Here is a 23,205-nt window from a genome sequence, read left to right as displayed (position 1 = left end):
AGTTTTTTACTTTGAATCTTGAACCTTAAGAGGTTCCCTGGAGACTCCATTTTAACATGCATTGCAGAATATAAAACATATACATGTATATATAAAATGCTTAGTTTTAATAATTTTAACTAAAACTAATTGTCTGTGTCTAAAATTTTCCCGTCCTTTTGTATTAGATAAAAGCATTAACTCTATTTGCTATATAATTCCTTTTAATCTCATCTGGGTTTTACTTTTTAAGATTAAGAATCCTATGGGGAGACTGAAAATCTCTGTTTTAATCCATACACAGATTTGTCCTTTACCATACCCAAATCTCTCTCTCATTTGCCAGAAGACATTGTAGTGACAATTTTCAGGCAAAAACACTACATGAAGAATAAGGCTGGTTTTCAGACTAGTTTATAGGCTAAGACATCACTTGTATTATTTATTAAAGAATATTTTTAAAAAATGGCTGAGATCAAATGCAATTAACAAAAGCAGAAGCACCTGAAGAAAAGAAAATTCATCACTGTTTTGCTTATTTCCACATTTAATTTGGTGCCTAACCCTTTTATCTTGAAACGTAGGGAAATAAGCTGCTTGGTGTTCACACAGTATCAGAAAGCTAAAAGCAAATTTGCCCTTGAAGAAAAGAATGGAAAGGAGAAAGATACTGGAAGAGATTCAAGCAGCTTAGTCCAAGTTTTCTTTTAAGTTTCAACTTTGTCTGAAACAGAGTTTGACTCTCAGTGCTGCTGACACTGCATAAAGTGAACCCACCAGTGAGGTTTAGATGAAACCTGTGTAAACAGCAGCAGATTTCATGCTGTTCTAATACAGACCCCTGTGAAAGCACAACTGTTCAGAAAAATATGTAATATACTTCGAGTATGTGGACCTACAAACCTCAAGAGGCACCACTGCAATGGTTCTGGCCGAATGACTTCTAATTTGACACTGAAGAGGCAACCTACCAAGTAATAACTGTGAAAATTGCACAGGGACAATAATAGCTACCATAGCTGTGTTTTTAGCACAAGGAGTTCTTGCTATATATTAGTGCTAACCTCAACACAAAGCTTACCTTGCCATCAGATTACTCCTCTGTGTTTTAATGTGTCATCCAAACATAAAAAAAACCCCAAAAATCATAGAACCTGCTGCAGAGCACACAGAGACATGTTTACTTGCCATGTTGCTTATACTGGTAGAGAAAAGAGAGGTATTTGCAGTGGAAGAAATCACATGAAAAATAGAATAATTATCCATCTGAGACAACTGGCAAACTACCCAGGATTTCACTGGACAGGGCTGGTAGTCTCACCTTAGCCAGGAATCATTACTGAAGCCCTCTTCCATTACAGCCACTAACCTTTCTTCCCATACAGCACTTCTGCACTCAGAGAACTTCCTGGGCAGTACCTGGTCACCACAACTGCTCAATGATAGGTGCAAGGACTGTGTCGATTTCCCAGAGGCACAATGGAGTTCAGCAGTCCCAATCCAGGCCTGAGCAGGAATTAAAAATCAGGAGTTCTGTCCTGGCAGTAGTTGCTTGTAGTGTTCCTGAATCTAAAGGAAAAATTAAGGAGGAGAATAGTTATTTATTGATGCTGTTCTCCACTACTGTTCATAAGATGCATGCTTAATTCCCAACCCTGTGCTCTGCAGAGACCATGAGCACTTAAACCAGAATGTCTCATCACTTCAGTAATGACACCTCCAGGGATCTCCTGTGTAGGGCAGATGGGCTACAAAATCTGAGAAAGTGACTGATGCTGTCTTTTGTGGTGCCAACGCTGACTCCCTAAAATAGGAGCACAAGAAGCTGCTGCAACGTGGCGCTATTAAATTCTGAAATACGTGTTTATGAAAGAATAGATGAGATTCATCAATCACCTAGAGACCACTCTGGTTTTGAGAAATACTTTTTTTAAAAAAAAAGTGAGATACGGGTGTGAGAAATTAAGATGCATAAAATAAAATAAAGTCGTATGCTCCGCATAGAGAAAGTGCGGGACCTAAAAGCACAGAGACAGAGGAAAACCCACAGACACTTCTCGGATTGCTCACCCAGCCATCAGGACGGATGGGCGCTGTCCCTTTTCTGGCACGGTGCTCGGAAACGCGGCTCAGCCGGGCTGCCCGGCACTGCCCGCGCCCGCCGCTCCGAGGAGCCGCACGGCAGCGAAAGCGCTGCGGAGCGCGGAAAGCCCAGCTCGCAACCCCGCCAGCGCCGCCAGACTCCGGAAAATATTAGCTCCTTTTTGCAAGAGCGTGCTTCTCTCGCTAGGGAAAACTCTGACCTGTCCTGATTGCAGGTAGGAAATCCTCATGGCGTTTAAAAAAAGCATCCTGGATTTGAAGCATCGGGAAGGTGCTGGAGAGCTGCGAGCATCCTTCAGCGAGGCAGCGGCGCCTGGTACCCGCCCGGCCGCAGCCCCAGCAGCAGCCCTGGATGCAGAAAGCCCCGTGGAGATGTTTTGTGCTCCTGCCTCTCACAGCTGGGGCCGAGGAGGCCACAAGGGCCAGCTGGGCAAGAGAACATTTCAAACGGGCTGAGGGGACGGGGGAGCAGGGAGCGGCTCTGCCAGCTCATGCCCGGCACGGCTGTCGGGCCGCCTGCTGCTCCAGGGCTCTGGAGCAGATCAGAAATAAAAACATGTTTTAGCATTCAACACCTGTGACCCTAAAGCAAGGGCTGGAGGCAGCATTGCCTCTCCTCAAGGAAATGATAGGATGGGACCAATCTCTCCAGTGACTCTTGTATCAAAATCCATACGGTGGCCGTGGATCTCTTAGAAACAGCTTTTTGTGTGAGGAAGTTTCATGCAGTTTCTATCAAAGACTTTGAAGATTTTCCCAGGACTCTGAGGTTTTAAGCTGTGTGGAGGCTCTGCCACAGCCCTGGTCCTCTCAGATGTGTCAGGTCTGTGCTGCCAGGGGCCAGGCAGACATTGAGGTGCTCAGGGCTTCTGTGGTTGTGCCATGCAGCTCTGCTCATCGAGGCTGTGTTTGCTGGATCTGCTGAGAGTGAGCTCAGTGTGTGATCCATCCCTGGAACATTTTCTTTTCTGTTTGTGCACAGAACAAGGGTTTGGCACATAACTACACGCTTCTGCCTGGGAAATCCCTTGCAGATATAGATGTGTGGAAAACAGAGAGAGCAAGCAGGATAGCAGATGTAGCAGGGAAAACAAAGCTTTGAAGGCAATTTGCCCCAGAAGGATGACTCAAGTGCGATGACTTCCTCATGTTTTACAGATACTGAGCATAAAGACACAAACTTGGGCATTGGAGTGCAAGCCCCTCTCCCGCAGACACCTGCATGTCTTCAACACCATGTGCTTTCTATTATAAGTAAGGCAACACCTTGCTTTGGAGGCAGAATTGCAAATAAAATCTCTTCTAGAATCAGCCAGCACTTGCAGACGGCTTCCGCCCCCTGCAATCAATATATTATGGATAAGTTGATGCATAGACTCTGAAGAAAATGAAACAAAATGTACTGTGTCAGTTTACATAATCCAAGAGCCAATAGCCTTCATTTTCTGAGCCACCAAAATGAAGATCTAAAATAAGGAGATTTGGAGACTGGAGCTTAATCTCTGCATGGTTTGCATACTTTCTTTTTTCCCCAAAATGTCTCAAAACCTTTTTAGGGGGGGAAGAAACAACTTAAAGTGTCAGAATGTTTTAGATATAGGCTGAGAAAATGATGTAAATTGGGAAAAATGCTGCATAAACACCTTTCTTTCTGTGTCATGCTGGCTGTCTGACATATTAGATAAGTCAGAGAAAGGCAAAAGCTTTCAGGATCCGTCATCTGAATTTGCTTCAAGAACTCAGTTTTCAACTTTATTTAGATTCCTGTAGCACCCAGAAAGAACAGGAGGGGAATCCTTCTGGGATTGTGGACAACAAGAACCAAGCCCACCCTGGAAAATCATGGTTCCACAGTACCCTGCTCTCTTTGCCTCTGTGGCAGTGTGGCTACTGCTTGTACCTGTGCAACTGTAAAACATTTTAATGAGGAGAGCTCTTCAGAAGCCCTTGTTTAAACACCATGATTTCCACAGGCAGGTGATGGCTTCCATGAATCCTATCAGCTTCAGGCACTCGTTATTCATCTGAACATGCACACAGGCACTCTTTTGTGTAGGGCTAGATGCATAAAAAATTGATGGCTCTGTTGAAAACTATTGTATTAAAGATGAAAATACTCCTTGTTTATGTTTGTCATCTATTGTTTGAAATAAATTTCTCTCAAGGGTCAGTGTCCTCCCATAGAATGATTTCTGTTACTCTGATAATGATTTATCAAATGTATGTATGCAACAGAGATCACTGGCAGCTACATGAGAAATAATTTTAGAAAAGGTATTTCCTACTAATTGTAACAAATATCATGGCAACTGTCATATGAATAGCTGTTTAAAAAGTATGAGACACAACAATTTAATTCTTTTCCAGGAAACAAAAACCACAACAAAACAAACCAGATGAGAACTTCCAGAAAAAAAAAAAAAGAAACGTGTTGTCTTTTATGTAGACACTCATTCCTTTGTTGGAATATTTACATATATACTTTTACACTTGCAGATTTTCACATTTACTTTTTACATTCCTGCACAGCTCTGCCAATTGCCACGCTTTTACAAGACAAAATGAAAAGTGTCTAAGATAAGGATTAAGCAAACACTACAAAATCCCTTGGCTTGAACACCGATACAACTGATTATTGTTTTAATCTAGTGCTTCTTGGGCAGTATTTACTTAATATTTAATATTTTTTATTTAATATTTAATATTTGGTTTCATTTAACCAGGTAAGGCCTCAAGAGGATGGATGCTGACTAGTCTCTGGGCATCAACCAAGTTATCCTAAAGCCCCTACGTGTTCTGCAATGTGCTGTTAGAAATCACTCCCTGTTGAGTGCACACTAAAGAGATGGATGTCACTATCTGGGGACCTTGTGGAAAGGGCAGAGGACCTGCCAGGAAAGCAAAGTCAGAGTCTGCATGGAAGGCCCACTTTTCAACTCTGTGGAACCAAGGTCTGAGGAAGAAGGAAGCGTTTCAGTGTAAATGGAAATATCAAAACCGACAAGGAAAAGTCAAAACAGAGCCCTCCAAAGAAATCAATGTAGCACCAATTATTCAAGAACAGAATCTGCTGCTGGGTGCTGGTCAGGGAGATAATACATGTACTGTCTTTCCTGTTTTCATCTCCCCTGACAGCTTGGCCCTCTAAGTTATTTCTGTACTACTCTGTCTCCTTACTTCAGTCTTCATTCTTGAATTTTTATCACAGTGTCTCCCTAGAGCCTTTTTCTCATCCTGGGCTACTAATCTGTGGGATGATAAACCCAGGAGACAAGGCTTTTTGTGCAGTAAGCTACATTTTGGGTTTTTTTGTTCTTGTTCTGTCTGTTCTGCCATTCTTACTGATCTCTGAAACACACAGGGCAGAGGACAGTAAAGAAGCACAGAGAGAGAGAAGTGTAAGTGAAGTTATTGCCCAATGCAGAAGAAGGCTCAAGTTACAACATCTTCAGATGGAAAAACTATCAGAAGTGAGGTTTTAGAAGACGAAATGTCTTCCCTGCTGACAGCACCGTAAGGAATAGCTGCAGGGCAGAATTTTAAAAACAGAGGTTGTCTTGACCTCTCTCCAGCCTTGCATGGTGCTCAGCATGATAGATCAGGGGAAAAAATATTATAGTGGGTCAGACACAAAGATACATCACATTGCAACAGCAGCAGCACCCCTGATTTTTCCATGGCTCTGAATGACAAGAATAGGATACTGAATTTAATATGACTACAAGAAAGGTTTGGAAGGAGAGAGTTCAGAAAAGAGCTGCAAAATAATTAAGGGACTAGAGGGATTTACCTATGAGGAAGATTAAAGGAACTAAATAAATATGTCTAGTTTGGCTAAGTGGTAACTAAGGAGAGGCATTCCAACCATCTACAAATATTTGACTGACACAGACACTAAGGAAGGAAAGGAATTACTTAGCAGGAAACAAGCAGGTATATCAGGAAGTAATGGGATGAAATTAAGAAATAGAGAATTGAGGAATCTAAGGCAAATCCTCCTGAAAATGAGTTCCAATAGTCTGCAGAAAACAAACCAGCATATACACAAGTGGGAACCGTCTTACATTGGTAAGGAGGGGGACTTAAGCGACTTGCTAGGCCTTTCCAATCTCAAATATTTATGATTCTATAATTAAGCGTTATTAAATTTAATGACATATGCCATTTTTTTTCCAGCAAGTTCTGACTGTTGCCTCAGGTCATAAGTGTGCAATTATTTCCTAACTAAAGGTCTTATATTTTGACTCATGAATCCTTACAAAATTAACTAGGTTGGTCTCCTTTTTTTTTATTTATTTAAATTGAATTTATATTAATGCATTTTCTCTTATTTCTAACTAGCAGCTATCTCCCCCTGCTCACAACTCATAATTCCCTCTTTATGCAAGGTGAGCCTGCACGCTTAGAGCTTCGTGGCACAGTGCCTGAACCTGCTCAGCCTCAGGTTGAACGCCTGCTGTGTTCAAGGGAGCTGCTGTTCCCAAGCCCAGATGACCACAGGGCCTCTTCTTCCTCTGAAGATGAGCTGCGTGCAACAAAGGGGAAAAAAATGTGACATGGTATTTTCAGCTGAGAGCTGTTTACAGAGCTTTGAAAGCAGATCAGGGCCGTATGCAAAGCTTCATGTCACCGCTCACCCCGGTGCCACAGCACCACTCGGCAAATGAGAGCAGGTGTACTGCCCAAGCTCCTGGCCAGGATCACAGCTGCTGGGTAGCAAGTTTCCTCTTTTCTCTTTGGCAAACTCCTTGGTTTTGATGTATACGCTTGCTTGTGCATCCAACATATACTCCAAAACATCCCCTGAAATGGGTACAAACCTAGGGAGTGATCAGAAAGTTGTGGTCTCATGTGAGCAGTCATTTTGGGGGTCCAAGTGGTTTGTACTACCCTGTTTCAGACAGCAGGTGCTGCCGAAGGTTGTTAAAATATCAGCTTTTGCTGATATTTTATCATTGGCTATGTTACATGAACTCAAGAGAGTTCATACAGTCTAACTCTTTGTGAATTATTATCTAAATATATCCTTTGTCCAGGTAAGAGTGCAGCTCACCTCCCACTGTGAAAGGCAATCTGTGATGCCTATTGCTTTTGTGATGTGTTCTTTTGGTTTCCCCGTGTAGTGCAGCTGCAGACTGGGCACCCTGTGCCATCAATATCTGACACTCCCTTCATTCTTGGCTACTCGCTTAAAGCTCTTTCCGATTGTGTGTGCTGGACTCCAGCCTCAGCCGAGGCAGTGAAGACAGCAGAGTTTCACCAGGATGTGGTGCCAGCAGCGCCTGCAAGCACTCGGGTGTAGCGCAGGCGGCGCGGGCTCCCTCCCGGAGCGGGAGATGCTCTTCCCCCATCTCAGGCAGACACCGAATCCCCTCTTTGCTACCCGATCCTGAGCCCAGACATCCTGTCTGCCAGCACGAGTGAGAGCGAATCCTCTGAGCAGATCAGAGCTTGCGAGAGCCTGGCTATTCCATCCCAGAGTGAGTAAATCCGCAGTGAAAGATGCTGGGTGCTGGCATTACACGCTAACTACCAGGAATCTAGCTCCCAAATCTTTTCACTTTCGAGATAACACTGCAGCAATCAGGCTGAAGTGGGACAATTAAACAAAGCACTGTCTCCTCTCCCCTCCTCCCCCAGTCACTCTGCAGCCCCGTCTGTCATTTCCCAGCACGGAATGGCTGAGATGCGGGTGCCTGATAGGAAAGCTCAGTTGCTGGGAGCATTTTACAGGAGGTGTGGCTTTAGAACATCTTCCTCACTAGGAAAGAGCCACAAGGAGCCCTGGCTGCTCCTGTGGATGGTTTATCACTGAGCTGAGTCCAGCCAGAAGTAGGTGAAAGACATATAGGCAAAAGAAAGAAGGAATGAGAATATTTGCTCCTTTTTCCCAAAGCAAGAAGAGACAAAATCTTGCTCTCTCTTTGAAACCCACAGGTTGTGAATACAGTTTTTTGCAGCTGTGATTAATGTCCTGAAGCATCTAAATACTTGGGGTATAAGAAGAGGATTACTGCCTATCAGAACTTGTCTATCTTTTGAATATTCTGCCCAAAGCAGCAAAACATTGAGTAATAACTTGGTACTGACAGCTCTTCATTAAGGTACAGCAGCTTCAGCCATTGCCTTAGTCCATAGTTCTCTCTGACTCCACAGCTTACTAAAACAACTTTAAATGTTGCAGTTTTCTGTTTTTCTCTTAAACCAATAACAGGAGTTGTTCTTTCACATCTGACCAAATAAAAGTATCCTTCTCCAGATTTGGACTTTTCAAGAACATACATTATATACAGCATCCATCCATCCATCCATATATATATATATATATATATATATATATATATATATATATATATATATACACACACACATATATACATATATATATATATATGTATATATCCCATTTGAAAAAGTCTTTTAGACTATGTGATACAGTGAATGCTAGTTTAACCCATGTATTGCTGGAGAAGTGGAAAAAAAAATCTGTTTTTAGATGAAAAATCCAAAGCCAAGACTTGTGGCTTCTGAATGCATATTCTTCAGAGCTTTGTATGGAATTTTAGTTTGTGTGCATTTTTGCATTCAATAGCTAGGGTTTTTTTTTTACTTTCCTCATAATTTTCACTATTACAAAATGCTTTCCAGTAGACAGTCTACATTTTCACTCTTATTTTAGGCCATTTTTGCTTCTTGCACATGTCCAGCCCCTGAGAAAACAGAACTCCCAAGTCACATATTTTTGCATCATTCTGCTTATCACTCACAGAAAATAAAGAGGAATAAAACCACTCACCATCTTCCTTGTATTTTCTCCAGGCTATTTCTTAAATGTTTTCATCAGTCAGATTTTTCTGAACTTCCCTGTGGTGGCTATTGTTTCTTGTCTCTTCAGTTTGTTGATTATTTCCATAGCTCTCAGCATAGACACTGTTCAGAAAAAACGACAACCAAAAAAACAAAACAAAAAAACAAACAAACTAAAAACAAAAAAAAAAAAAAAACAAAAAAAAAAACAAAAACCCCAACCCAAACTCCATATATAAAACAAAGAACATTTTTTTCTCAGGCTTCTGAACTGTAGGTCAGGCACTCTGCATAGTTACTTTACAGAGGTAGAAGAAGCTCATATATTTACTTTCACTCAGAGTTTCTGCTGAACAGGAAACAACAGACACACTTCTGAGAATGCACAAAAGGAAATAGCAGCTCTTCTTATGGACAGAAAATAAATTGCCTTTGGATAGAATAAGAATATTACAGTCCAGAATTGATGTGGTTTTCATGTTATCTTAAAGAATTATGTGAAATCTTTCCTTGCTGCACTTTTTCTTTAATGAAGATGAGATGTAACTGCACCTCTGAGGCACTCAGATTCAGGACATTTGCACATTCTGTGCCTCCTAGCAGACTCCTGGCTCACTTCTCTGAGGGTAATTTCACCGTGACAGCCATGAGATAGCATCTATGGATTGTTCTGCAAAATGTAACTTTCCATTAGGAGCCAGGGGGACTATTCTCTAGCAATCAGAACTCTCTGATAAACATTTATTTTTGTCTTTTTCACCTGGACAAAACTCTGCTGAGGTGCTTGGAACACATGCCAGATGAGATCTAGTTGCATTTCTTGTAGCTACTGGAAATCCAGCTAGTGGCAGTGGCTAGCAGTGGTATCAGTGCCCAGACAACCATTCTTTGGTGTCCTGGTTATGCACCCCATCTCAGAGGGAAGGTCTTGTCTCCTGACTGCTCAGGCCTGGCTGGGAAGGGGCTGGCCAAGGACAAGGGGATGCCTTCGTTGGGAGTTTTGTATGACTTCCTTGTTTATCTCCAGGCTTACCATGACAGCAATATTTTTTTTAATTTTAACTTTTGTGGAGTTTCAAGCTCCATAATTTCTATTCTTTCCCCTGCTGTTGCCTTTTTGCAGAGCAGCTAATTTTCATTCCAAGGATGGTGTACAGAGCAGCCCACTAGTTAACACAAGAGGCAGCCATCTGACAAAGGACTGGGAAAGGACTTGGGCTTTCTGTTCTAATAATCACAAGTGCCAGTAACAGGACAGGACGAGAGGCTCAAACAAAAATAAATTAATTAGCAAGGACATTATTTATGCACTGGGAATTCCTAGTGTATGTGGTGTCTGCTCTAATAACGTGTGGACAAATCACCTCCCTATGCTGTAACACCTTAGGGAGAGGGCCAGTAGAGGAAGACAAATGTAAGATCCCATCTAAAGGGAAAAAGATAAGAAGCAGCTGGAAAATCTGTGGGGAAATGCCCTGCATATGCATAAAGAGCAGAGAGATCCATATGGACACCTGCCCCTCACCACAGTTCCTCTTGCTCCTGGCTAGACATGTTCCAGAGTGATCTGCACTTAATACCAATAGGATTGTGGCCCGTGGGGATCTGAGCATTCCAAACTTGCCATTCCCAGTGTGGTGAAACAGAGGTGAGCACAGAGCTTTTAGGAGAAAAGAAAAAAAAGGAAATAAATTTAAAAAAATAAAGAAGAAGAAAACTTTTCACAACATTTTTGAAAAAACAAATGGAACCATATAATTTGTCTTACATTGCAATTACTTCTCTGCTTGAGATGTTCACTATTTTCTGCCATTGTAATTTCACATACTGGATAATTAGTACCCTCTGCACAGAAACAACAGGAATGGCTGGGCAGCAGGAGAGCTCTTTCTGGATGCTGCTAAAATAAAGTATTGTCTCATTTCTTCTCAGTGCATGACTCAAATCCAGGTGTGCAGAGGAGTAAAACTGAAAGGCCAGAATATTAAGTTAAAAACCAAAGAAAGATAGTTTGTGGAACAGTCCAGCAGAGCAAAGAAAAGCCATACTGTATAAAATTGATATGAATGTGAACATTGGTTCAAGAACTGATATGAACGTGAGCATGAAATTGGTGTTTTGAAACAATCCCCTGCAGATGACCCTTAGAATGCAGCCATTGACTCCTTATGGAGGTAAAAGTCTGTCTCTTTTTCTTTCTAAGGGATCAGACACAGAAATTGACATAACAAATCTGGGTAGAGTATTGGCTGAAATACCGATTTTTAAACGCTGTCTAATGATTCAGTGAAAGAATATCACACCTGTATCCAAATTCCATTTCGGTTCTATGGAAGCAGAGTATGATGTGCTAGAAACCAAATATTCAAGTTTCCCTTCTAAAATAAATCAGTTGATTGAAAATTATATCACAGGATTTTTGAAACTCTGAAGTGAATATGTTGATATTAAGTTAGTGGTGACATGTTTAAAGCATTTGTTAAACTATCCTTTGTATCAGGCTTTAAATGATCTTACACAACTCTGCACTAAAAGCTGTTACACGTATTCTTTAAATCATTAAAAGTTTCAGTTTTAAATAGGATAAGGAATTGAGATTTATATGGTGTGCCATTACTTCCTTGTGTTACAGCATTTGTATAGCTGTGTCCAATGTGAACATTGCCACATTGGAAATATTGCCAACAGAAGGTGAAAATGCTTCAACAGGACATGAGCTTACTATGATGACAGAAAAATGGATGCCAAGATATGCTTAGGGGGAAAAAAAACCCCAAACTTTCCATAACTTCTGAGTGATAAAATTTGCATTTACAGATCTGAGTGGTTGCCTCAGTTCTCTGACAAAGGTGCCTTTCACTGAGGTTGTTACCATGCTACTCAGTATTTTAAACTGAGCCAAATGCCTTTCCTCATGAAATGTCCTGTCTGCTAAAACAAATGGCAAGGAAAATCAAAACCAGGCTATTCCTAAACAACATTATTGTTAGGTAAAAAACTACTTTTACAGACTGTTTTCCAAAAGTAATATACAACTCCAGGCACAGCAAGGCAACAACCTAGAATAGTAATTACAGGTGATCTCAGCCAAATTTGAGAAATAGTTTCTTGCACAAAGCCAAGTGGAAATAAAAATTCCTCAAATCATACCAGCCAAAAAAGGGTATCATTCAGTCTCCTATGTGGTAGAATCCAAATAGCAATATTTAAATGCAATGTTATTATCCTATTTCTAGGATAGAATAATTTCTAGAGTTCATTAGAACATGATGAATTTCACTATATTGAAAATTGTTTTGAATTTAAACCGCAAACTAATTCTCAATACAAAGATAAAACCTAAAGGGGAAAAATAAATCTTACAGAATCCTCCTAGAATTAATACTGGATTCTCCAAGTTCAAATTACAATAATACCATCATCAAGAGAGTCCTCAATTAACCTCATCTGACATTCCAAGAAGAATATTTTAAGGGTCGTGAAGCATGCAAATAGAAACTTCAATTAAAGACAGACTTCATACATTGGACAGCCTGTGAAACATTATGTAACCAACCTGGTGCTTTGGTAAACACCCACAGATGATGCAGAGGAGACTGAAAAAATTAAGGATCAGCATCCTAAATCCTTTCTCAGGTAGAGCCTAGAAAGATTAGGAACTTGTTTACACGGGGGACAGGGACTCCCTTCATATTCATTCCATTTTGGTTTCTGCACGTTCGGATGACCTGCATTCACACAGCACAAATCTCAGCATGCATTATCTGCTGAGAGGAAATATATTCTGTGCTTCTTTTGGAGCCGTGGTAGATTCAGAGTGCATTAAGTGAAAGCATGCTAATATTCCTTGGGTGCAGCTGGGCCACAGGCAGCTCCTGCCTGTGTCTCCCCACCAGGAGCTGCTCCCTCTGGAATGCTGGAAAACGGCTGGGACGAGCCCTTGGCTGGGGGAAACACAACCCAGGGGTCACCCTGGGGACACCCCCTGTTCATATGACTGCTCTGGCACAAGGGCATCACCCAGCTGCAGTGGGACAGCCACCCCCGAGGAGAAAAGGTGAAGGTTCAGGCTGCTGGGTGAGGAAACGTGGCTGCAAGGCTCTCTCTTCAGGTGGCTGATTTGCTGAGGGGTCAGTGCAGGGTTTTTCTGCTCTTCTGCACTCAAGTGAGAGCCCAGCATGAATCTTTTTACACCACTGGTTTAAAACCTGTCATCACTTTGCATAGGCAGCTTGTTAGTACCAAGAAACTGAGCTGGCCTTGTGTTTTTTTTTTTTTCCCTTTACTTTTCTTGCTTTCAACTTTCCTTATGCTTCTATTAGTTGTAGCAAATATTAGATATTTTGACACACCTCCAGGATCTGTTTTTCAGTGTATCTGCTGGAGACTTGTAGCTGTTTGAAGCTTTAACCTTTCCTCAGTGACTGTGGCAGAGAAAACACTACTTAGACTTGCTGCTTGTTGTGTGCATTTAAAATTTCCTGCTTCCACTCTGACTATCAAATGAGTGCTTGTATGGATTTGCACGAGCTCTATTTTATTTCATGCATGATGATAACCCTTTCCCCTAAATATTCAAAAGGGTAAGTATTTTCCCTGATCAAACCCAGAAATACTGGTTAAAAAAGATTGTGAGAATGTAGTACTCACTGTGTCTCAGCTATCCATCCCTCAACTGGTCTGTTCCCCCCTTCTGCCATCTGACATATATTTTCTCCTTCCACTCGTTTGGCTTCTCCCAGCAGGAAATCTTCTCTTACCAGAGCAGCTTTAAAATGTGACTGCTGGCTCGTGCTTTTTCATGCAATTAAAAAAAAAAAAAAGATAAACACTGTCTCCCTACCCCCCAAAAACTATTAATAGAAGTGTACTTACTGTGCACAGTTCAAACTAAGAATAGTGTTAAATACTATATCCTAATTAGCAGAGTACAGTAATGGTCTCATTTTAATCAATGGGTTTTGAAGTTCCAGCTTTCATGGGATGCAGTGAAATACATTTCAGAATGCAGTGCCATAGAGCTCTATGGCATATTTCATAGGCATTTTTCTTCCCCAATTACAAAGGGCAGAATTGCTGTAGCAGAAACATATTTTTAAGGCTTTTTCCCAGGATAAAACTTAGCAGTGCAGCTGTGAATATTTTCTCTGCATAAGAGATGCACAGACTTAGGGAGAAGGGGGGCTCTGGGCATCTTTAACCCCTGGTGTTCTGACAGTTATTTTAAAGCACAGCTGCTGCCTCTGTGTCCTTTGTGCCTGTCCTTGAGAGGTGTGACACGAACAGTGTTGGACAGCAAATCCAAGGTGAGAAGGTGAAGAGCTCATGGCAACAGGATGAGTAAAGTCTGCAGCTTTTTTCTCTTTTCTTTGTGAATTGATAATTTTGAAATGTAGCACCGTTATGGCCCCCTGTGATCCTTTCTTACCTTCAGTGGTTTCCTTTGGAAAGGCGGCTCATACAAGGAAATTTTCTTTCCACCTTCATGTCTGGTTTTCCTCCTTCTCTTTCCACGGTCTTCAAACTGCTACTATGTGAGTAGCATTGCAGGCAAATTTGACAAAGAACATGAGATTTCAAAAACGCAGAAACTTTGGGAAAATGCAGAGCTGGTGGAAGACTGAAACATGTCCTTCAGCACAGATCAGGGTTCCTCAGCCCACAGCCTTTGTGCACAGATATTTGGGAAACCCAGCCTCATTTCTACCCATGGATATGGAACAACACCGTGGTTGCAACCTGTGTAATTTTGCAGTTTCTTGAAGGAGTTATAGCTTCTAAATAGCTATGTCTCCCTAATTGTGTTTTGCAAAAATAAATATTTTGTTTAGTCATCTGAGATATGTTTTTTATGAGGCTCATAATAGTAGCTACATAAAAGAAAAAGTACATTTCTAATACTTTGAATTTTTTCATGGTCCAATAGGCTAATATTAAAACAAAATGGGATAACAGTGGGAACATATCCACATCATACACAATGAAAGCAGCATTCCCCTACTTTAAAAGGTCTTTTTTCAATACTCCTGCACAGTCACAAAACAGCCTGTGAACTCCTTATGACATAATGTACTAAAGTTTGATCAAATGCACAAGAAAATGCTACACATAAAAAGAAAATAAAAAGGAAGGGTAATAATATAGCTCTGAATTTTTTAACATCCTCCATATAGACTATAAGAGTCTTCTCTGATTAAGTGATTAAGTGTCCAGGGAAAATGTGGTTTTGAGGAAGGAGTTTCTCTTCACTTCTCTGCTTTCTTAACTGTTCACTGTTCACTTAGTTTTTTATTCAAAATAACTTGCAAAGCCACCAAATTGTCAAACAGGCAGATCTAGGAATGGATATTGTGTGAATTTTGTCCCAGAATTGCAGTTGCAGAGAGGAGGGTTCACAGCACACCAAAGAAAGAACAAAAAATCACAATGCTTATCGCCTACACACAAAAAAATAGATCAGAGTGGGTGGGGAGGTGGAAACAAGTGCACTAGGACAGAGATAGTGAAGAACTGAATATGCAACTGCTGAAGGTGTCACAGTCCTGTGCAATCCAAGCAGGTCATGAAGGCAGGCCTGAGAGAAGCTATTTCTGCTGATATTCAAAGCCAACTCTCCCCGTTTGAACATTATTTCCTTGTTCTTCCTTATATCCATTTGCACAGTGACTCTTCTCCCTTATTTTGTACTTGTAACTGTTTATTGTTTGATATCATCTGCTACTCACTAGAAATAATAATAAATTGAATGCATAGATTAAAAAAACCTCCAGACTCTAAAATTCGCCAATTTAAATTAGGTTAAGAAGAAGTGCTCAAGATAAAGCAAATCAGATGAAAACCAAGATGAAATCTCTGCCCAAGAGATTGCCTCTACACACCAGAGAAACAAGTGCCAACTCTCTTCCCCAAATGAGGAATCAGCTCTTATGCAGTGGCCAATATGACAGAACTTTTATTTTTTCTGTCTAGTTCTTAGGAAGATTCTCACTGCATCCCACCAGACACAGATGTAATCAGACAAGTTTTAATCTTTTCTTGTAAGCCAGTCCCCTCAGCAATCACCAGCATTGCATTTCTTTGATTTCCTTTCCAACTGCTCTGCAACATCAAGGTGAGGGGCTGTCCAGCCCCATACTCTGTGCTGTAAGGGCCAGCTCCTTTCTGCATCAGAGGGACCCAAGGGCATTTAATAGGAAACATTAAACATCTTGCAGAATCAACCAAGATTTTCCATGTCACCATTCTTGTACAGAACAGAATTATTATTCCTTCCTGAGTAGGAACATGATGGTTCCTCATAGGCAGACTGAAAAAATAAAAATAAAATAAAATGCAAAAATGGATCTTTTGCTGTGATGCTGCATTGCAGGTTCACATCTAATTTCTGCCAATGTTATCCACTCAGTCTTTTTCAACACTCCTGTTTTCCAAATTTTTCCTCCCACTGAATCTCTATGTTTGATTAATGTTTTCCCAGATGTCTGAACCTGGGGAAAGAGGCACTTTTGGTCTCATTTTGTTAAGTGTTAGGAATCACTTTGATGATCCATAATTTTACTGTGCTTTTCACAAAGCAGATGTGTGGCAATAGTCCCCTAAGCAAGCTGCATTCAATCGTTACAAACTCCAGAGTTCCCCTTTCTATTTCCCTTCTTTTTGTGCTTATTTTTTTTCATTAGTAATTAACCTTCACAGTTTATCATATTCTCTTTCAATGGCTTATTGAACACATTTGACACAGGAGTTATATTTTTGATCCAAACACATTTTATCCTCTCTTTTTAGTTTCATCCCTTTGAGGAATGTCAGATTAGGATGCAGTTTGAGGAACACCATTCTGCATTTTGGCTACTTTGTCTCAATCATTTAGCACATTAACTCTCCCAATATCTAATTTAACAGGAAATTTTTTTCATTCAAAGGATGGAAAGTCTTTAAACATTAAGAAGAAGAACTATTAATATGAATGATTGTAAATAATTCCCACTTAAAGAAGGTGTACTCTGTTATCTCAGCATCCATAATTTACAATAGTTTCACAGCTAATTTTTATTTCAGCCCTCCCTCCTGGAAAGGTGGAAATCACCCCTGAATTGTCCCTCTTATTTCTGATAAGCTCAGCTATCACAACAACAGAGAGATGAGTGATGCTATTGAATCTGACAACGGGAAGAATTCATGCAACAATCTAAAAAGAAACTACCCCTTTGTGGCTGTGCAGAAAACACAACTATTTAGATTCACAGAGTAGTTGAGGCTGGAAGGCATTGCTGGAAATTGTCAAGTCCAACCCTGTGCTCAAAGCAGTGTCACCTACAGACACATTGCTTGGGGTCATGCCCAGCTGGGGTTTGAATATTTCCAATGACAGAGACTGAACAGCCTCTCTGGGCAGCCTGTGACAGTGTTCAAGCACTCTCACAGAGGGAAAAAAAAACCCAGAAGTGATTTTGTTCTTCTTTTGGTTAAAAAGAATATTTTGTATTTCAATTTGTGCCCATTTACTACTTTTGAAAGTCACATCTCATTACACTCACAAAGCAGATTTTTTGCCAAGGTATATTCTGCAGGAAAAATAAATCAGCTACAAAAAGTGCACTTGTTTTTCCTCAGAAGGTGACAAAGTGCACTTGTCACACCAACCTAGATATTTGTACTACTGAACATATCAAAATCCTTATGAAACAAAAAATGTGTCTTATTCACTTTAATGTATATGATAAATACACCGGCCATACACAGAAATAAAAGAATTATTTGTCAGTGAAGGTTGGAATAAAAGCCATAGAATAATTTATATCATAGTGGATATTAAGAGAGAAATGATAGTATAGTTCTTGTGCCTTCTTCTAAAACTTCAGGAGAATTTACTTGCTTGTTTCCTACTCTTAGATTCCCTTTTAGTGAGAGGCGCAGATGCATATGTATATCATGTATGCACATTAGGTCTCTGGAAAAAAAACAGGTGAAACTTAGAAGAATTTTGTGACTGAGTCTCAAAATTAAACATGGGAGAACCCAGGAGGAGTCTCCGGTACAGCATTTGAACAGGAGCATTGTGTCAACTACCAAAAGATTATCACACTCAAATAATTGCAAAACTAAAACTTGGTGAATTCCATGCTTTCATACCCATTGTTTCTGGTCCCCTCCTCAGAAAGTCCTTAGGGCCTAGCTGAACATTTACCTGGTATTCAAGGAGTTCTTCCTTTAACTTGTATTTAAAGGGGTTCTGATTCCTTTAATGAAGATGAAATACAAAATATTGACCATCTTTCTAATGAAGCAAATTGTACCTGAATTTTTATCAAGGGTCATTCTGTTTAACTTCAGGTGGATTGCATCGGGCAGATCTTTTGCAATAAAGGCCCAGAGATCCTTCTTGTTCAGAAGGTAAAGTTGATTTTTATGTTTAAGGTGCACAAACTAACAACTCACTGTCCTCCCTGGGACTGAATACTGATGATATTTTCTTCCATTTTCTACAAACCTTTCCTTACCATGACTTGTAAAGCTGTGTCCCACCTGGGGAGCACTGCAGCCTTTCCAGCCTTTGGGGCTGATTACTCCAAGCTCCTCATTTGGGTGATTGTTATGGTTTGACACTGGCACAATGCCAGTGCCTTTATGAAAATGCAATTTTTTAAATGAATGCTGTGAAATGTAATTGAGAACAGAGTAAAGCAGGTTTAAGCTTAGTAACAGGAAAAAAAAAACTTTATTAAGCTACTACCATAAAAGAAAGAAAGGAAGGAAAAAGAAACACATAAAGATTAAAATGAAAACTTTGTAAAGCATTCCTCCTCCCACTACTTAACTCTAACAAACTACAGTGAGACACAATTTGGACCTTAATCAGGTTTCTACCCTCTGTGATCCAACAGCCCCATCCTCTACTCACAGTGATGCTTTGTAGGAAGGAGCCAAGGAGTACTGTCTGGGTTTCCCATCTGGATGACCAGGCAGGAGCTGGATTTGAAATATGCTTATATGTACACCTTCCCCTCAGCCCAGACACAGCACATAGCTGGAAATGAGTAATTGGTGTAATGGGTAATTTAATTTTGGCAACTAAAATTGGTGCTCTGACAGGGACCAATGCACCTCCTTTGCTTTGGAGGTCAGTCAGGTGCAGGATGAAATTCGTGTTCCAAAAAGGAGAGGCAAGACCACAAAAATGCAAGAGGCTGCCTAATAGATGCTACCTTTTGCCAGAGGGACATTGAATGTAAAGACCTCCTGATGTAAAATGTGATTCTTCATGATATTTCATGAAGAAATGGTCCTCAGTGGTGCTCTGAACCTTTTGGACATAAGAAACCTTGGGAGGACATGTAGAAACAGGAAGTGTTAACAGCTTTTGCTGGTTTTCTTTTTTTTTTTTTTTTTTCCTGTGGAGTTTGGCTTGTTTTGATTTTTTTGGCTGTTTTTTCAGTGGATTTGACAGTGGGTGGAAAATGGTGACTGAGACAATGTCACAATGTTGAAACTCATCTGTCTGGAAGGGTGTAACGCCATGCGCTGTGGGAGAAGGAGATGGCATGAGGGAGGGAAGAGGAGAGAATGAGGTGCCATTTCTTGGATTAGAGCTTTCATAAGCTTCCAGAAGAGAGGAAATTCAGATGTTTAGCTGGCAGCAGTTGGTGATGAGGGAAGAGCCCTGGCTCAGTTCCTTGTCGGGCTCAGGGAGCAGTTTCCCTCCATCTGTTAGGAGTTTCTGATTAGATGAGGTAGGTTAAATCTTTGTTCCCTCTGCTCTCCCTTCCCAATGGTTGTGAAATCACTTATTTGTGTTGCTGGGAGCAAAGAGAAGTGAAATGAAACCACAAAGCCAGTGCAGGGCTTTTTAAACTCTTTGCAGGTTGCAGAGCCTGGAAAGAGATGATTAGAGTGATTGAACATTGATGGAAGTGATAAGATTGGTGAAAGGGCACAGAAGGGAACAAGGAATGATGTGTTTGCTTAATGGGATATCCATCTTAAGTTTCTCTGTCAGGCTACCTTGTTTGCAATCTGTTTAATATTTCCTCTTATCTTCTGAAAATAGTGGCTTATTGTACATTTTCTGAAACTGTTTTCAGAAAGGCCAATTTTATATCTCCAAATGTGTGTGAATTGATGCAGAGAAAGAGGAGTTACTACACACATTCCATGGGCCAGCATGGCTTGTCTCAAAGCCATGCTGAAGTAAAATCAACTGCATCATGTTACAGTGATGTTTTCCACCTACAGGCACTTCTGAGCTGACTGCCATAGTGATTAAACTGAGATTGTACAGGATTGGAAATAGGGACCAGTACAAGCTCTTCGGGCAGCAATGCTCTGACATCAAGTGCTGGCAGTTTAAGAGCAGTAAAGCAGACACATGATTACAAAAATTAAAAAAAAACCAAAACAAAACAAACAAAAAAAGACACTGGCAAAAGCTTCCAGCAAATCCCAAACACATACAGGCACACAGATCAAATAAAAAAGACAAAAAATTAAAAAAAAAAAATAGGAATAATATTATTTCTGAAGGAAAGGAGGAACCTTTTCATTCCTCTTCTATCCTCTTCTCTCTTTTCACCTTCTGTGACTATTCTTGTATTCCTTACCTCTCCTGCTATGATATTGATCCATGTCCTGTTAGGCCATTAAATCCCCTAACAGACAATACAACAGGCTGCTCTATTTGTGAGGCAGCCCCTTGTTAATTCTCCAACCATTGTCTGGCCTGGCACAAAACAGTGAAAGAAAGGACAGCCACAAGCATCCCACAGCCCAGGGCAGCATCCTGCACCAGGGGCTGCCTCACTGCCCCCTCTGCTCTGCCAGCCCAGCAGCCTGCACTGCTGACTCTGCCTGCTTCATCCAGGTGTCACCTCAGGGACAGAAGTGACAGCAGCCTCTCTTCTGTGAGAGGGAAAATGAATTTTGTGATGTGGATTCTACATCACTAAAACAGCTTTCCTGCTGGGGGCTGACCAGAAATTAGGCTGAGAGTATGCAAGACCCAGTTAAAAAGTTGGTTGCTTTTTTTTCAATTTAAATTTGTTATTAGGTTATTACAGTCACAAGTTTTCTTAAGTGGAAATAAAAATGCACTTTTTTTTTTTTTGTCTCAATCAGTGGAAAGAGGCAGCTATGAAAAGCCAAACATTTCTTTCTTACTATCACAGAATCCAGGCAAGTTTTGGGTTAGAGGGGTCCTTAGAGAGCATTCAGTTCTTATCCCCCTGTCCACTTTCCACTAGACCAGGTTGCTCAGAGCTCCATCCAACCTGGCCTTGGACACTTCCAGGGATGGAGCAGCCACAACTTCTTTGGTCAATCTGTTCCAGTGCCTCACCAGCCTCACAGTAAAAATTTATTTATAATATCTTCTCTAAATCTACCTATTTCAATTTAAACCTGCTGCCTCTTTTCCTATTAGCAGACTTCCCGATAAACCATCCTGCCCCATCTTTCCTGTAGGCCCCTGTTAAGCAGTGGAAGGCCACCACAAGGCCTCATAAGGTTTTTAAAGTCAAATACCCCTCTACCCACAGGACTGGAAAACCAAGATGGCCAAGAAAGCTCCCATGAAGCATTTTTCTAACATGCTCATTTATAACCCAAACTAGCTGATTTACATCTCAATTTACATATATCCCACAGTGCTTCATTCCATTGATTAGACATCAGTGCATTTACATTTCCATCACTTCCACATAACAGCAGTGGTAGGTCACAGTGACCTTACACATAGCTTGTCAAAGCCTTTTGTGTCAAAACAGCACAACCCCAGAAATGCACTATCAAAACATCCCCATCATCCAATGTCAAAACAGCTTCATCACAGAGCCTGAGCACATTCACATCCAACAAATTAACATATCAAAGCTTTATGGCTTTAATATCCAAGTAAAAAACAAAAATCTAATGTCTTCCCTGTGAAAAGAAAATTGTTCTTACTCCTATTTCCCATTGGTAATTAACAAAGTTCCTGTCTACTGGGGTGTGTCTAGAGTGACTTTTTTATTTTTTTCCCTGACAGCGTCACTAAAGTGACTGACATTTTCATTTTGTCAAACTTGCAAAAAGTGGCTGGAAGAGGTTTCTGGGAACTTGGCCTCAGCGATTTTCAAGGCAGTAACATTCTTGTCTAGGTACAAGACTATTCAACTAAGTGAACATTACAACTGAAAAATTTTGCAAACAAAGCCAATACACAGTTCTAGACCATCTCCTGTTGCATTTAAATCATCTCACTGTTCAATTTTCAGGCCATACCTATCTTAGTGCTTGGTTTCACTGCAAGTGACTAAACTGGGAAGGGAGAAGCATACACTACTTTTTTTTTTTTTTTTTGTAATTTAAAGGAAATCAGATAAATCCCAAAGATTAAATCTAACTGTTTAAAAATCACAGTCTCAGTGCTTCCCTTGCCCTCCTGCCTATCTGCATACCAGGCAGTAAAAGTATGCATAACCACACAGTTTCACACCAGTGCAACTGAATCCATGTGAATCCCATAATTTGAATTTTAAAGCCTCTCAGTCTCTGCTTTGTTTATAAGGGAGGTTTTTAGGAACTCATCCCATCACTGGACAGCATGCCTAAATGTAAACATAAGTAGCATCCAAATATATGGGCAGTCAGGACAGCAATGTTTGGTGTATTCTTGAATTAGGACATGCATAGACAATCCACTGAAAATGCAATATTACACTCAGCTAATCTGGTGTGTCAGCACTGAAAATATTCGTGTTTGAGCAGCACTCCCAATTTCAGGCAATGACTTTCTTAATCGGTAAAAATTCAAATACAGAATAAATAAATATGAATCAGCTGGTTACATCCTTTCCATTATTTTTTCTTCAGGACATTAGCTAACAACCAAAGCAATTAAGTTTACAAGCAAGAGGGAGGTCAGAGGCACTCAGCTTTTGGCTGACTGACCTTGTAGTGGAGACACCATGTCACAGCCATTAGCACTGGGGCAGGATCTGTTGCATTTTGCTCTGTTTCCACGAGTCATCTCTGTGGCAGCACAGGGTGAGACCATGAATTCAGATTGATTAGATCAAGACAGAACAAATCAGAAGCAGCAGTTGCAAATATGTAGAAACAGACCTGACTGGTGCATTACTATAATCCCCAAGAAAAGCAACTGGGGGCATGACCACATTCCTTGATCTTGTATGAACACCTTTTATGTAATTTTTCAGATCTGGTTAATTCCAAAAGTGAAATATGTGATATATATATTTTTTTCATTATAGATGTACAGCAGTTCCCTTTTAAGGACAGTAAGCTCTGTCCTTAAAAGTAAGTATATAGGAGATATTCCCT

General features: G+C 40.6%; 1 protein-coding gene across 1 annotated transcript in view; it reads right to left on the bottom strand.

Annotated features, from left to right (window-relative positions):
* The window catches only part of LOC110476613 (uncharacterized), a 116,175-nt gene extending 92,972 nt beyond the window's left edge, over positions 1–23,203 (bottom strand). Inside the window, exons 1-3 of the mRNA XM_085558537.1 lie at positions 13,540–23,203; positions 8,879–12,532; positions 1,349–1,548 (exon numbers count right to left, since the gene is read on the bottom strand). The gene's annotated coding sequence lies outside the window, so the exon portion shown is untranslated. The remainder of the gene's footprint in view (positions 1–1,348; positions 1,549–8,878; positions 12,533–13,539) is intronic.
* Positions 23,204–23,205: the final 2 nt, after the last annotated feature.

This window comes from Lonchura striata, chromosome 1 (assembly GCF_050655825.1).
Source record: "Lonchura striata isolate lonStrDom1 chromosome 1, ASM5065582v1, whole genome shotgun sequence".
In the NCBI taxonomy this organism is placed as follows: domain Eukaryota; kingdom Metazoa; phylum Chordata; class Aves; order Passeriformes; family Estrildidae; genus Lonchura; species Lonchura striata.
The sequence above is the reverse complement of the archived record's forward strand: the minus strand, read 5'-3'. Positions and strand labels throughout refer to the sequence as shown.